At 40.4% G+C, this 12,890-nt stretch overlaps 1 long non-coding RNA gene across 1 annotated transcript in view; it reads right to left on the reverse strand.

The window, feature by feature from the left end:
- LOC142371245 (uncharacterized) overlaps positions 1-12,139 on the reverse strand; it is a 53,817-nt gene extending 41,678 nt beyond the window's left edge. Inside the window, exons 1-2 of the long non-coding RNA XR_012767995.1 lie at positions 11,970-12,139; positions 10,579-11,286 (exon numbers count right to left, since the gene is read on the reverse strand). This is a non-coding gene — a long non-coding RNA (uncharacterized LOC142371245). The remainder of the gene's footprint in view (positions 1-10,578; positions 11,287-11,969) is intronic.
- Between the last annotated feature and the right edge of the window lie 751 nt (positions 12,140-12,890).

Consider the following 12,890-nt stretch of genomic DNA (forward strand, 5'->3'; position numbering starts at 1 on the left):
GCACAGCTGCAAAATGTGTTTAATGTAGGTGCCACCATTCAAAGGTTCAAAATCTGAAAAATGCAGCTAATGAACAAATGTTTTCCTAAAGCTTTGCCCACCTACAAAGTGCAGAAAGACAGTGAAGTCCAGCATTAATGATTAACTTGCACAGCAGACTGAGGTTTATCTGGGCCACTGACTATCCAGACACACTGTACACTTAAAAACATACTACAGACTTCCTCCTCCGTATCTCTACCAAAGCTCCACCTTCACTTGCCCTCACATATTGTGTGCAATAAATAGCTTGAGGAAAAAACATGGTTCTCTTCTGTGAGCCATTGCCTGGCTGCTCTGAACACGCCCGGTCAGGTTCTCAGCTCAGCTAACCCGCAGTAGCTGTTATCAAATGCAGCAGAAGGATTTCAGTGATTGATTATTATGAAGAGAAGACTCATTATGAAGAGCTTGGTAGAGATGGAAAAGATAAAGCTGAGAGCAGTGTGGCAATCTTTCGTGTGTGTTGTGGATTAGTAACTGTTGGTCTGAAACTGAATTTGGATGCAACTGAAGCTGGGCAGTACTAAGACCTGAAAGCAAACTTCCACTGAAAATACTAAGGATAAAAAGAAAAAAAGAAAAAAAAACAGGAGCAAATAATAATGATCAACCACTCTGATAAGACAACATGTTGGAATCACATCTTGGCAATGGTAAGAAAGCGGCCAGTAGATAACAGGGTTGTGGAGGAGCAGTTAGCAGTTATGCAGAAGGCCGTGCACGCCTTTCTTTGTGTACAACCTTCTAAAAGGTGGCTAAAGTCCCCTAAGTGACAAATACTGATTAGCTATAGATTATGTACAACTTGACATGGACTTGTGCCAGAGCAAGAGGTGCAGCTGCGCATGTAACACACGCATACTGTGCTTATGGATAAATGCGTTTAACCTATACTAATAAATATCTCACTGCACATGCACACATTTGAAATATAGCGTAGATGCATGAACTGAGAGCACATGCAAATACAAGGTGACTCGCCCATGATTACAACTTTTTTTCCCCCATGAAACTCCTTCCCTTAATCTCCAACTGGTAGAAACCTGAATAACTACATACTCTCCAATCTGATTTGCTATTAGAGAAAACTTCAACAATGTCGCAAGCAAAATGTGTGAGAAAACAAACCGTGTGAGAGTTTGGCCAATCAGGGTTGAAAAGAACTGAATCAGGAGAAGAAGTAATCAACTGTCATGTTTCAACAGTGGTTACAAAGAGATCAAATTTGTCGTGGTTAAAGACATCTCTGAACACAGATTATTTCTCTCTTTGAAAGGTTTTTTCCTTTTTTTTTTTTAAATATTTGAAACAATAACAATTCTAATAGAAGAACAGTTTGTCTTGGCCTTGTAGTTGAACTGGCACTGACACATATATACAGAACACCTGTGGGAACTGAAATCTATGAAGCAACCTGGCATTGTACTCGTGCTATTACAGTCACCCAATCAAAAGCCGCCACACCCGCTCCTTTACCAAGCCACCTGTATCCCAGTTTCATTCATTCTCTCTGAAGTTCACCTGAGTGTACCAAAGCTGACCAAGTACTCAAAAGCATCAGGATGTCTCGATAGTTTAACTATTACTAATCAGGATTCAATCAGCCAACAACCAGACTGGCCGTTGACGACGGTCTGTCAGTTTTGTACTGCATTTGAACTGTGAATACCAAGTTTTGAACCAAATTGCCAAACCGTTTTTTAAAGCATATCCCAAACTTTGTAAAAGATATTCACCTTATCCAGACTTGTATGCAGAAATTAGTCTAAAATGCTGAACAGTTGACTCTGCCGGTTCAACAGCATTTCCACTTGTAAGTCTGGGAAAGGGTCAAGACAGACAGATGTACAAAGTGAACAGTTGACTTTATTGGTTTTATCAGTGTCGGTACACACAGAGGCACACGGCCGCTTTGATCTTCAAAGGGAGATGAGTTAGAATGAGGGGCAATAAGAAGATAATAATGCCAATCTACATCCATTACTCCATAGATCACAGGGTTACCGTAACAAGCAAAGTAGAACTTATTTTCAAGAGGGGAGTCTATGTCTCACGTTACCACATTACCATCTAGTGGTCAAAGTTAAGACTACCCATTGTGCCACTAAATGTGTTGCATACAAGCTTTGTGAATTTAAACTTAATTTAAAATACCAACTTAAAAGTTCAAATAAGAGATAAGACATCAAACAAGCAAACTGTGAAGAAACTCTCACAGAAACAAGACAGATACAAGAAGATTATGCTTAAAATTCTCAAAGCATTTGTCAATGCAAAGTAGTGAGAAGTTAGATGCATGCACAATACCTACCAGACCAATTGTAAATTCTATAACTGAATGTAAACGGCTGTAGAATCAAACTAAAGCTGTAGCCAATCAGGACACACACGAGGAAAAGAATGAAACCCTGCTGTAATTTGCCAAGCTGAAATCTAATAAGGAAGCCCAGTAAAATCAGCATTGCAAAGTTAAAATGGTCTCCTCAAAATGTGAAGCATGTGACATAAAGCTCCACTGGAAAAAAAAAAAAAAGGGGGGGGGGGGGGGGGGGGGGGGAGACAACAACACTTTACAGTAAAGCCTCTTTTGTGTCACACTTTGAAAAAGTATGAGAAAGGGCAGCACAATGATCCAGTGATTTGCACTGTCACCTCTCAGCTGGCTCAAATCCCAGCTCTGTCATTTCTGTGAGGGGTGCTCTTATTATTCTGCTTTTGCCTGCATCGGTTTCCTCCCAAAGTCCAGACACATGCATGTTAGGTGATCTGGATATTCTAAACTGACAATAGGTCTTACTAAGAGCATGTATGGTAGTTTATCTCACTGTTGTACTTGCAGTCTGTCCAGGGTGCACCCAGCTACTCGCTTAAAGACAGGGTTTGGATTGGCTCCAAGCCTCTGTGACCATGAACAGGATAAAGCATTTATAGAGAATGAATGGATGGATAAATGATACAGGCAGTAAGTCACAAGAAAACGATCCAACTGGGACCTCTAGTGGCAAACTGAAGAAAATATATTTAAAGAAGAAAAAAAAAACTCCAACCTCCAGGATGTGGTATCTAATGTCTGACTGGTTTTAGTTACAAACCCAAGGCACTGAATCTACTTAACTTTACCGCAACATACACTTGAACAGATATTAGCTTTTCTTAACCTGGTTTGACCTGTGTGTGTTTTATCAATTCTTACTTAAAAAAAAGAAGAAACAGTTTAAGTGTTTTGATAAAATTGGTCAGTCTAAGGTGTTTTTTCCCTCTTTTAGTTGTACCGATGATGTTTGAATGTCTAAAGCATGCAATCACTGAACATAGAGTTTATCATAGAAATTAGTAATAACAAATAACAAAACAATAGCATATGCTGTTTTAATGTTGAATTTAATTAACTTTAGGGAAGCATTTACAGGGTAACTTTGCTATGACCAAATTCTATAACCAATTATCCACTCTTTTTGGAGATCTTTAAAAATGTTTGAGGAGTTGTACATCTTAAGTTAATATAATAACTGAATATAATTTTGGGCCAGCAATTAGATTCCTTTTTGATTAATTTATTTATTTGTAATTTATTGCAATAACAAACTGCCTGACCAAAAAAGAAAAAAAGTCACACGGTCTTACATGTTGTTTGTCCACCTTTAGCTTAGAACACAGCATGTATTTGCTGTAGCATTGTTGGCATGAGCTTATCTGATGTTAAAACATTCATTTCTGTACATTTCTGCACCGCTTTGTAAAATCTTCTTCAGCACATCCCAAAGATTCTCAGTGGAGTTAGGGTCCGGACTCCGTGGTAGCTAATGTGTGAAATGATGTCTGACACCCCCTTAACAACTTTTTTAAATTTGAGCCTGATTAATTCTGGCATCGTCAGCTTGGACTATGCCTGTGCCATCAGGGGGAGAAGTACTGTGGCCGACACATGGAAACGCATTGCAAACGGCAAAACAAATCCAAAACACATGCACGAGAGAAACGCGCTGCAAACTTCAAAACACATGCAAGAGAGAAAAACACAACGGAAGTTCGACCTGTGTGGGATAGGCCCTGTCTATTAGGGGATCGACTATGGGAGATCGACCATAGACGATCCCCTTTCCCAAAGGTCGACCATAGACATTATAAAGATATTATAATAATAACAATACATGTTCTTTATATGTCTATGGTCGAGACCCCCAACTAGTGGTCTGGCGAACTTCCGTTGTGTTTTGAGTTAAAGGGATAGTTCGCCTCTTTTGACATGAAGCTGTATGACATCCTATATTAGCAATATCATTTATGAACATTTTCTTACCCCCCGCTGCATCCTGTGAGCCGAGTTCCAGCCTCGTTTTGACGTTGACGAAGGCTAGTTGGCTGGGGTCGCAAAAATAAAGCGTCTTGCTTCTCAAAGTAATATGCATTCAAAAGAGTAATACATTTGCATCACAAAATCATTCATCCAGAAAAAGTCAGACCTCACAATCGCTTGGCGCTATTTTTGCCTCCCTTCATATCAATGCGTACAGCCACCTGCCGATAGCCGCATCTGTTACAGTCTTTACTGCTCGGAAGCAGGGGAGTGCTCGGTCTGCTCTTCGGTCTGCATAGTTTACACAGCCCGTAGTGATACGAAGGTAGAGAGAAATAGCGCCAAGCGATTGTGAGGTCTGACTTTTTCTGGATAACGATTTTGTGATGCAAATGTATTACTCTTTTGAACGCATGTTGTTTTGAGACGCAAGATGCTTTATTTTTGCGACCCCAGCCAACTAGCCGGACTAGCTTCATCAACGCCAAAACGAGGCTGGAACTCGGCTCACAGGACGCAGCAGGGGGTAAGAAAATGTTCATAAATGATATTGCTAATATGGGATGTCATACAGCTTCATGTCAAAAGAGGCAAACTATCCCTTTAACTTGCAGCAGTTCTCTCTTGCATGTGTTTTACTGTTGGATTTGTTTTGCTGTTTGCAACGCGTTTGCACGTGTCGGCCACCGTAGCTACGGAATGTATCTTGAAACAATCTGTTGATGGAAAGACCAGATTAGTCAGCGTTCAGACAGTCACCAGAACCCTGCTGAACCTGACCAACAGAAGCAAAGCCGGATCATTTGCTTGGTAAATGATTTATTTTGCTAAGCAAAATATTAATGTAAGTCTTAATATCAATGTAAATTTAAATATTGAAACAGAATTTTTAAATCATATTCTCAGTGACTTTACATTAGTTTTTTTTCCTTCAAAGGCCTCCAGTTAATTTAATATTTTTCTAATTTTTTGGCAAACTCAAGCATGACTGACATTCTTCGCATTAAAATTTTTACTGCTGTTAACACACATAATCGACCAAAATAGATCCTATTTGCCCCGAATATAGTTATACATGCTTGCACAACACGGACAAGAGGCCAAATGGAGGAATTGTAGACGAGTAACATTGGTTGTTGCATACATTGTCCACAAGAGGGCAGCAGAGGCTTAGAAATGCTTAAGATCAACTAGGAAAAAAAAGGATATAACTAAAGTCTACACTACATCATAGCTATGGTTTCTCACTGTCATCATCTTGTAAAAAAAAAAAAAATACTGTTTTTAACTGAGCTTCCAGTTATTTTAACTCTTGTAAAATTGTGCTGCTGTGTATGCTCATTCGTGTCTAAGGGACACTGACAGCCATTTCTCCTCCATTTATGTCAGAAGCTCAGGGACTCACTTTAACAGCTTGACAGCCTTAAACATATGAGCATCTGCCTCTCAATCAGATTTTAATGTGACATGATCATTTAGTTTCCACCATCCAGAGCGGGCAGAGGTATTGAATAATCAACCTTTGCTACTCTTTTTAAGGAGAAAGGATTGTGACTCAGCCAAATTTAGCCTTAAATAATACTTTCTTTTAAAAAGTGCTAAAACTGGCTTAATCTCACTCAAAGGTGAAGGGCTAAACACACATGTAAGGAGGAGTTTGGTGGTCTAATGTTTCCCCAGTAGGTAACACAGGAAATGTCATGCTCCTCTTCACAATTTAAATCTCCTTTATAATCCCCACTAGTAACAAAGTTAAAAGAGGAGGAATTAAAGAGTGAACTTAATGTGGATGGCTTACTTATGTAGGTGTGACTGGCTAGAATACAGTGAGGCTGCCATGGTGATCCATATCAAATAAAATAAAGGCCGAACGTGGTCACAGGTTCAGTGGAATGTGACATTTGTGAGGGCCAGACATAAAGAGGTATTTTCCCTCCAAAACAGGAGCTGGGAAAAAAAAAAACTAGTGCGCACAGGCTGTGAAAACCATGTTTGGAATTTAAAGCATTGCAAAAAACTAGATCATGGTGATTTTCTTTGCATGCAAGGCTCGGTTAAGGACAGACCTGAAAGTCCACTCCAGACAACGGGATGCTTAAAATGTACATGCACCAAAAACATGAAGAGTTACAATGAATCAAACTGATTACAGTACATATTGAGTCGACCCTCAGCCACAAGGTAAACATCTACGCTGAACACATGACTGCGGCCTCCTCACCTGCGTACATTCCAGTCTTAATTTCAGAAGCATAGAATTTATAGCATTACATCACTCCACTTCTGCAGAGCCATAGTGTCCCTGTAGAGAGGTGTGAGCGCAGACTTCTGAGTGCAATGCTGTCTGGGCTGACAAAGATGTCCCTGTGCTGTGTGTTTTCACTGTTTGCCCTCTGCTTTGCACACTTGTGGTGGGCCAGGGTCAAGGGCATGCTGGGTAGGAGCACCCATCCTTCCCTTATACTTCTATGGTTTTATCCATCTCTGTAGCATTCAGAGGGATTGTGCTCAAACGTGAATCTTTAGTAAGGGTAGGTTAAGCAAAATTAAAGCTTACGGTAAATCTGATTTCATTATTGTAGTGGACCCCGTGGACTACATAGCTGCATTGTAAGTGAGAGAAAAAAAAAGAAAAAGTCCGAGCACCAGGTGCAGGAAGGTAGGAGGAAGCTTTATAAAAAAGGACAGGTTTTAAGTGTCAGACCCAGAGGCATAACTGAAGAACCCTCACTCATGCTCCCTGCCACACTCTCACTGAAGCACAGGCCGTCTGTCTCAGCCTCCAACTTCCTGATAACTCCCCAACCAGCATTACACCCTCCTGATCCAAATATACACACATTCACTCTCTTAAGTTGTTGTTTCCCAACAGGAAAACAGCTATCCGCTGCCATTACTTACCAGCATTTACCCCCCTCTTCTCACCTTCCTCATTTCCTTCATTGTCTTTAATCCAACATTTGAACAAAGCACCTCTTCCTCATGAGCATCATTAGAGAGGGGACCACACTGCCACAACTGTGGCAAGGAATAAACAAAATGGCTAATTAGTCCAAAGCGGTGGTCTGGTGTCAGCATTAGAGTATTGCTTTTGTGTGGCAATATCGCCACAATGATCAGTTTAAAGAATAATGATAGAAATAAAATAAAAAAAAACCTTGGTGGGACATCTGGACACAGCTCTTAAAGGGATTATATGATGTGTAAAATTTGAGTTTCTACACAATTTGCATTTCCTCTATGAAATGTAAAAAATCCAAGCAGATGAAAAAAAAAAAGACAACTGCTCACAAAATAGTTTATAAGTCAGGTGAATACTTAATTCTCCACTAAATAATGAAAACCACATTTCAAAAGTTAAACTAAGAGCAATCATAAATGGAGGGAAAAATCACACAAAAAAAAAAACACTCTTGAAAAGCGTTTCCAGCTTTTCAAAACCTCTCTCCTTCTCCCTTTCACACACATATAAACACATAGGCACAAACACATACACCTCGAAACAAAGGTGCCATTTTACTCAGGAAGGGTCAGCAGTTCTCTTCATCAGACAGGGGCTTGTTCTTGGTCAGAGGCTGCTGCCCAATCTCAGGCCACCCTCCCCTGGCTCCACCGGCCCCCTCTGGCCCCCCTCCGGCACCCACCACCCCAGAGACAAGCTCCCCATTGTTCCTCCACTACTAATAAATGACAGTTCTCCTGTTTAGACAAACTTTACAGCCCATTCTAAACACACTCAAGCTGAGCGTAAATGCTGCTCTATATGCAGAGATACCCATTTTCTTTTTTTTTTTTAAACAGTCTGACATTTTTCACGGAGGTCATTACGATGTTGTCTGACAATAATGATGGAAAGAGGACTTTTTTTTTTGCAGATGAGATAAAGCAATTCTGAGGGCTTATTTGATACAAAAACTGAGGGTAACTCATTTTCCAAACTTTTCCCTTAATTGGTCAAAAATGGTCATTACACAGAGCCTCGGTTCACCACAAGGTCATGCTGCTCAGGCACCGTTGTCACCTTACGGGCTCGATCAAAGTCAGGGACCCGAGTTAGGCCTCGAGTTTGGACATGATAAATCACCACTCAACTTAAGCTCATAAACACACCATTAACACGCTCGACCACAGCAACTCTATCTGTTTACCCAAAGTACTAAGCTGGGGAGTATTGCTCTCTGTTTTGGCCTGTATTAGCACGCCTGAGGGCCTGATGCACATATGTATCACTCGGTAAATCCAGCTCTAACTTAGGGCCAGTGAACTGTTGCATTATTGTAGGATTGAATTTTAATTTCAAGTGCCAGACAATAAGGACTATATGCATGTATAATTTGCAGGGACTTACAAATACTAGCATACAAACATCATCTGCAACTTGCAAAGATCAAACAACATAGAACTTGCAATATCGGCTCGTTTTGTTCTTGACAAGTGTAATAAAGATGAGAATACAAATCAATCTACATTCACAAAAAAATGCTCGTAATAAGAAAGTTCCTCCAAAAAGGTTGAGTAAAATAAAAGCAGAGTTTTTAAGTCTTGCCCTGGTGTGTATGTTTCTCTGCTGCGGTTCACCACAAGCATATCATGTAACAGCACAGCCAGCATACTCAGTCCTGCGAGAGAGCAAATTCCACCTTCACCATTCTAAGCTGTGGATAAACGCAGGTAGAGAAAGAAAGTACATTTATCGATTTGTCTTCTTTTATGTCTATCAGTGGGCGCATGAGCATTACAAGGGAGTTTTCAAGGATCTTACAGAGCGCAGGAGTGATTTTGGCTGTGCGCTGGGCAGGCAAGGTCACATCAACACACGTTCCCGCTCTGCCGTTTAAACGCCAAAAGGAGGAGGAGGAAGAAGAGGCAGAAGTTTTGAGGAGAAGAGCAAAAAAAGTCCCTGTGTTTAGTCAAAGCCTGCTCACTGACACAAAGTCTGTCTTTGTCTGCCTCCCAGGGTGCCAGATAAAGGAATTCTTGTGTGTCGGGGGCTCTGACCGAGTTTATTTGACACTTCAGCTCCTTTTGTGAAGCAAGTGTCCCACCGTCAATGCTGGCCATGAGAGTCACTTGGCATTAGACAGAGGGTCCCTCTTCAGTGGAGAAAGGGGGTCTTGTTTGGAGAAGATTTTTAATAGAAGGGGTGTGGGGTGGTGGTGAGTTTTAGGGGGTCCGCCGCCAGTGCTCAGCACTGTATGCACACATAGAGCTGGACTCCATGCCATGTCCCAACAGTAGATGGAATTCTTTAATGCTAAGGAAGTATATGGAATTGACAAGTGAGAGCTGAAAGGAGTAGAAAGAAGGTGGAAGCTCCATCATATTAAGCTGCATGAATACACACTTCCTACGACTGCAACGCCACTATGTCACCGAACATGCGTACTCGCAAAAAAAGCAACACACACTTCTCTCACTTCCTCGAGACTGTATGCTTCACCCATTCCATGATCAAATGCACCAACGGGTCCAATTCCAACCCTTCTGAGAGTTAAATGCAGAGTAGATTTGACACCTCACACACACACACACACACACCATGTGTCAGGTGGAGGCAACCAGAAGAAATGACAGCTGCTTCACAGGATGGGCCATCCAGAGGGCACCGCAGTTCAAACCGCTTTGCTGTCACCTGAATGGAACCACTGTACCAGAGGTGGCAGGACAACATGTTGCTTTTTATGGACACTGGACTCACACTGTGCGTTTATATTAGCTGAGCACGATCTTTGGCAGCTTGTGACAGGTTATTGCTCTGTGAGTGAGTTGTGGACACCTGGCACTGCAGGTGCATGCTGACAATTTACAAGGTGTAACGTTTAGAATTCAAGCATTGGGCAGTCTGACATTTAAGGAAGTCATTTTTGAGGCAATTTTGAGATTGAGAGATGCCCAAAATTAATGATTGTAGAGCAATGGATCAGCATGGTCATTCTCTGAATAGGTTAACCTAAATATGGTTTAAGGGGAATCTGACGAGGTTGTTTTTAATGTAAAATGTGCAAATCTCCACTGGCGATGAGAAGAAAGGGATATTGTTATCCAAAGCAGTTCAATGTTAGAATTTGACTGTAAAGCGCAATTTGGTAGAGATGATATAGCCCAAATGGGTGTGTTAGGGAGATAACGACAGAACCTTTGGCCAAAACTGACAATCTTGGATATGAACCTGCATTGACTAATAATCTTTCTTTCTGAAAAAAACAAAAGGTCTTGGAGAATTCGTGTTTTCTACACACCTGCTGATTCAAGAGAATCACATTGATGTAATCCAAATCCCTGGACATCCGTTGAGCGCAGCTTTCAAAATATATTCCATAATATTCTTGGTCTTGGTCTTGATCTTTCCCTTTGCCAAACCAAATTCCATAACAACACATAGGATAAGGATTCCCAAAATGTGTAATATAGCACTGATCATTTCTCGTAGTGGCCACTGTTGACCACGCGTGTCTCCCAAGTATCCCGAGAGACTCGACTGTTTGTCAACCAACTTGTCCAACAGCAGGGCTGAAGAAGGAACAGACACCACTCATCCCGGACAGAATAATCCTGATACACCAAACGATCCATAGGTTGAGTTTTGAATCCATCGGCTTCTGCCATCGCGATCGGGTTTATGCAAAAATGATAACTTCTCCACATGTGTCAGCGCTGAAACTTTGGTAGTTATTTAATCCTTTAAATGCGTTAAAAGAATCCTTGAGTTATTTTGTTACAAGTCAGTCAAGGTAGTTCTTTCCGATGATAAATGAAAGATGCTGATTCCTTAAAGTCCGGTGCGGTGATGGTCTCCGCTGCAGTTCCAGAAAGCGTCTCTGCTGTTATGATACTCCCCTGTGAAGAGCAGCAACCTCAATGAGCCATAGTTGGAGAGGAGCAGCGCAACACATGCTGCTTTCAGCAAACGCAGCCGCGCAAGGCATTGTGGGAGGTGTAGTTCATCACTGTTGGTGCCAAACGTGAGAATTAGGAACATAACACAAGAGCAAAACCTTTATAGAGAAATGATAAAAAGAAGAAGGACGAAAACTATCAGAAGGTACTATTGTGGCAAAGAAGACTTGTAGTGTAGTATGTAGTTTGGTCACAGTGCATGTTTTATTTAATTTAATTTTCAGGTTTTTGCTTGATTACAAAAGACCTAACTTTATATTATAAAAAAAAAACGGTTACTGGCATTATGAATAGTTTGATCTGAGATTTATGTTACATGCAATTTCATTATCAAAGCCAAATATGTTTATCTCAATCTTCTTCATTTTTTTCTTTAAAAATCTTCTTTTGTTCCCATAATGTAACAGTTATTATGCCAAGAATGGAAATTGCAATCACTCATCATCTGCTGGACTGATTCCAGGTTGCGTGTGAGCCCTGTAGTCGGTGTGTGTGAGTAATAATGATCATCTGTCGCCATGTAGAGATACAGCGATGTCAGTGCCTTGAATCACCTTCCCATGAATGAATCTCTTGTCTTTCTTACCACACTTTCATGTCTTAACTACCTCCAGGCTTGCTTGTATTTCTGGCATCATAGCTTCCCTTAAACTTAAGAATAAAACTAGAACTGGATTTCAAGGATCGGAGTGCAGATTCAAAGATTTTAAAACAATAAAATAACTCAACTTACCATCTGCTGCGGAGACTGAGTCATGGTCAAGTAGAGTTAATTGTTTGCATATTTAGTGTTCACCAAGGTCAAAAGTCCCATCAATATTTGCAAAGATATATTCATCTGTCACACTCTGAAGTGTTTTAAAAGAAGATACATACAGCATGTTTACTAATATAATACTAAAACTATTGTGGGTGCATTCTATCCTCAATGATAACATAGGTGAGACAAAATAAAGTTAAAGAGAGTAAACTTTGACTTTTATATATACATATATATGTATACATACATAAGTAATTTGTTTAGGTCAAAGTTTACTCTCTTTAACTTTATTTTGTAATATTAACTGTAATAATCTGTAGACAAAAATGCAAATATTCTCCAAAACTCAGAAACAGCTTAAGTGAATTTAGAATTTAAAATTTCTACATAATTTCTACACAATTTGAGCAGCTGAGATGACATCTTCACAGAAGCAGGTGAAGCTCCACTCCACCTTTTTCTTAACTCCTTTGGCTGAGCTCCAGTGCAGTCCATGAGTACCTGAATTGCACGCGATTCTGTTAATTGCAGGTACTTGGCTTTCCTGTGTGCAGGGGTTGAAAAGTTGCTGGAGGTTTGTGCACACAGCATTGCGTGACTAGAGCTGGAGATGAAAAAACAAAGACATTGTTTTCAGTGATCAAACCCCCTTTATAGTAACTCAACAGCATTCCTGTCTCGCATTCCTAAGCCACCGCTGCTGTGTGAAGGGTTTTCTTTTCCTTTTGAGAAAAAAAAAAGAAAGAAAGAAAAGGAGAGTTAAACATTTTTATGTGGTTCACTGTGTTGATCTCGCTTCTTCCAAAAATGTTCTTACTTGCTCATTTCAAGTAAGAAATCGAGACTGCAATCAGGAATCAAGACTGAACTAAAGTATTAGAACAGGCAGTTATC

Source organism: Odontesthes bonariensis, chromosome 21, assembly GCF_027942865.1.
Source record: "Odontesthes bonariensis isolate fOdoBon6 chromosome 21, fOdoBon6.hap1, whole genome shotgun sequence".
Taxonomy (NCBI): Eukaryota; Metazoa; Chordata; class Actinopteri; order Atheriniformes; family Atherinopsidae; genus Odontesthes; species Odontesthes bonariensis.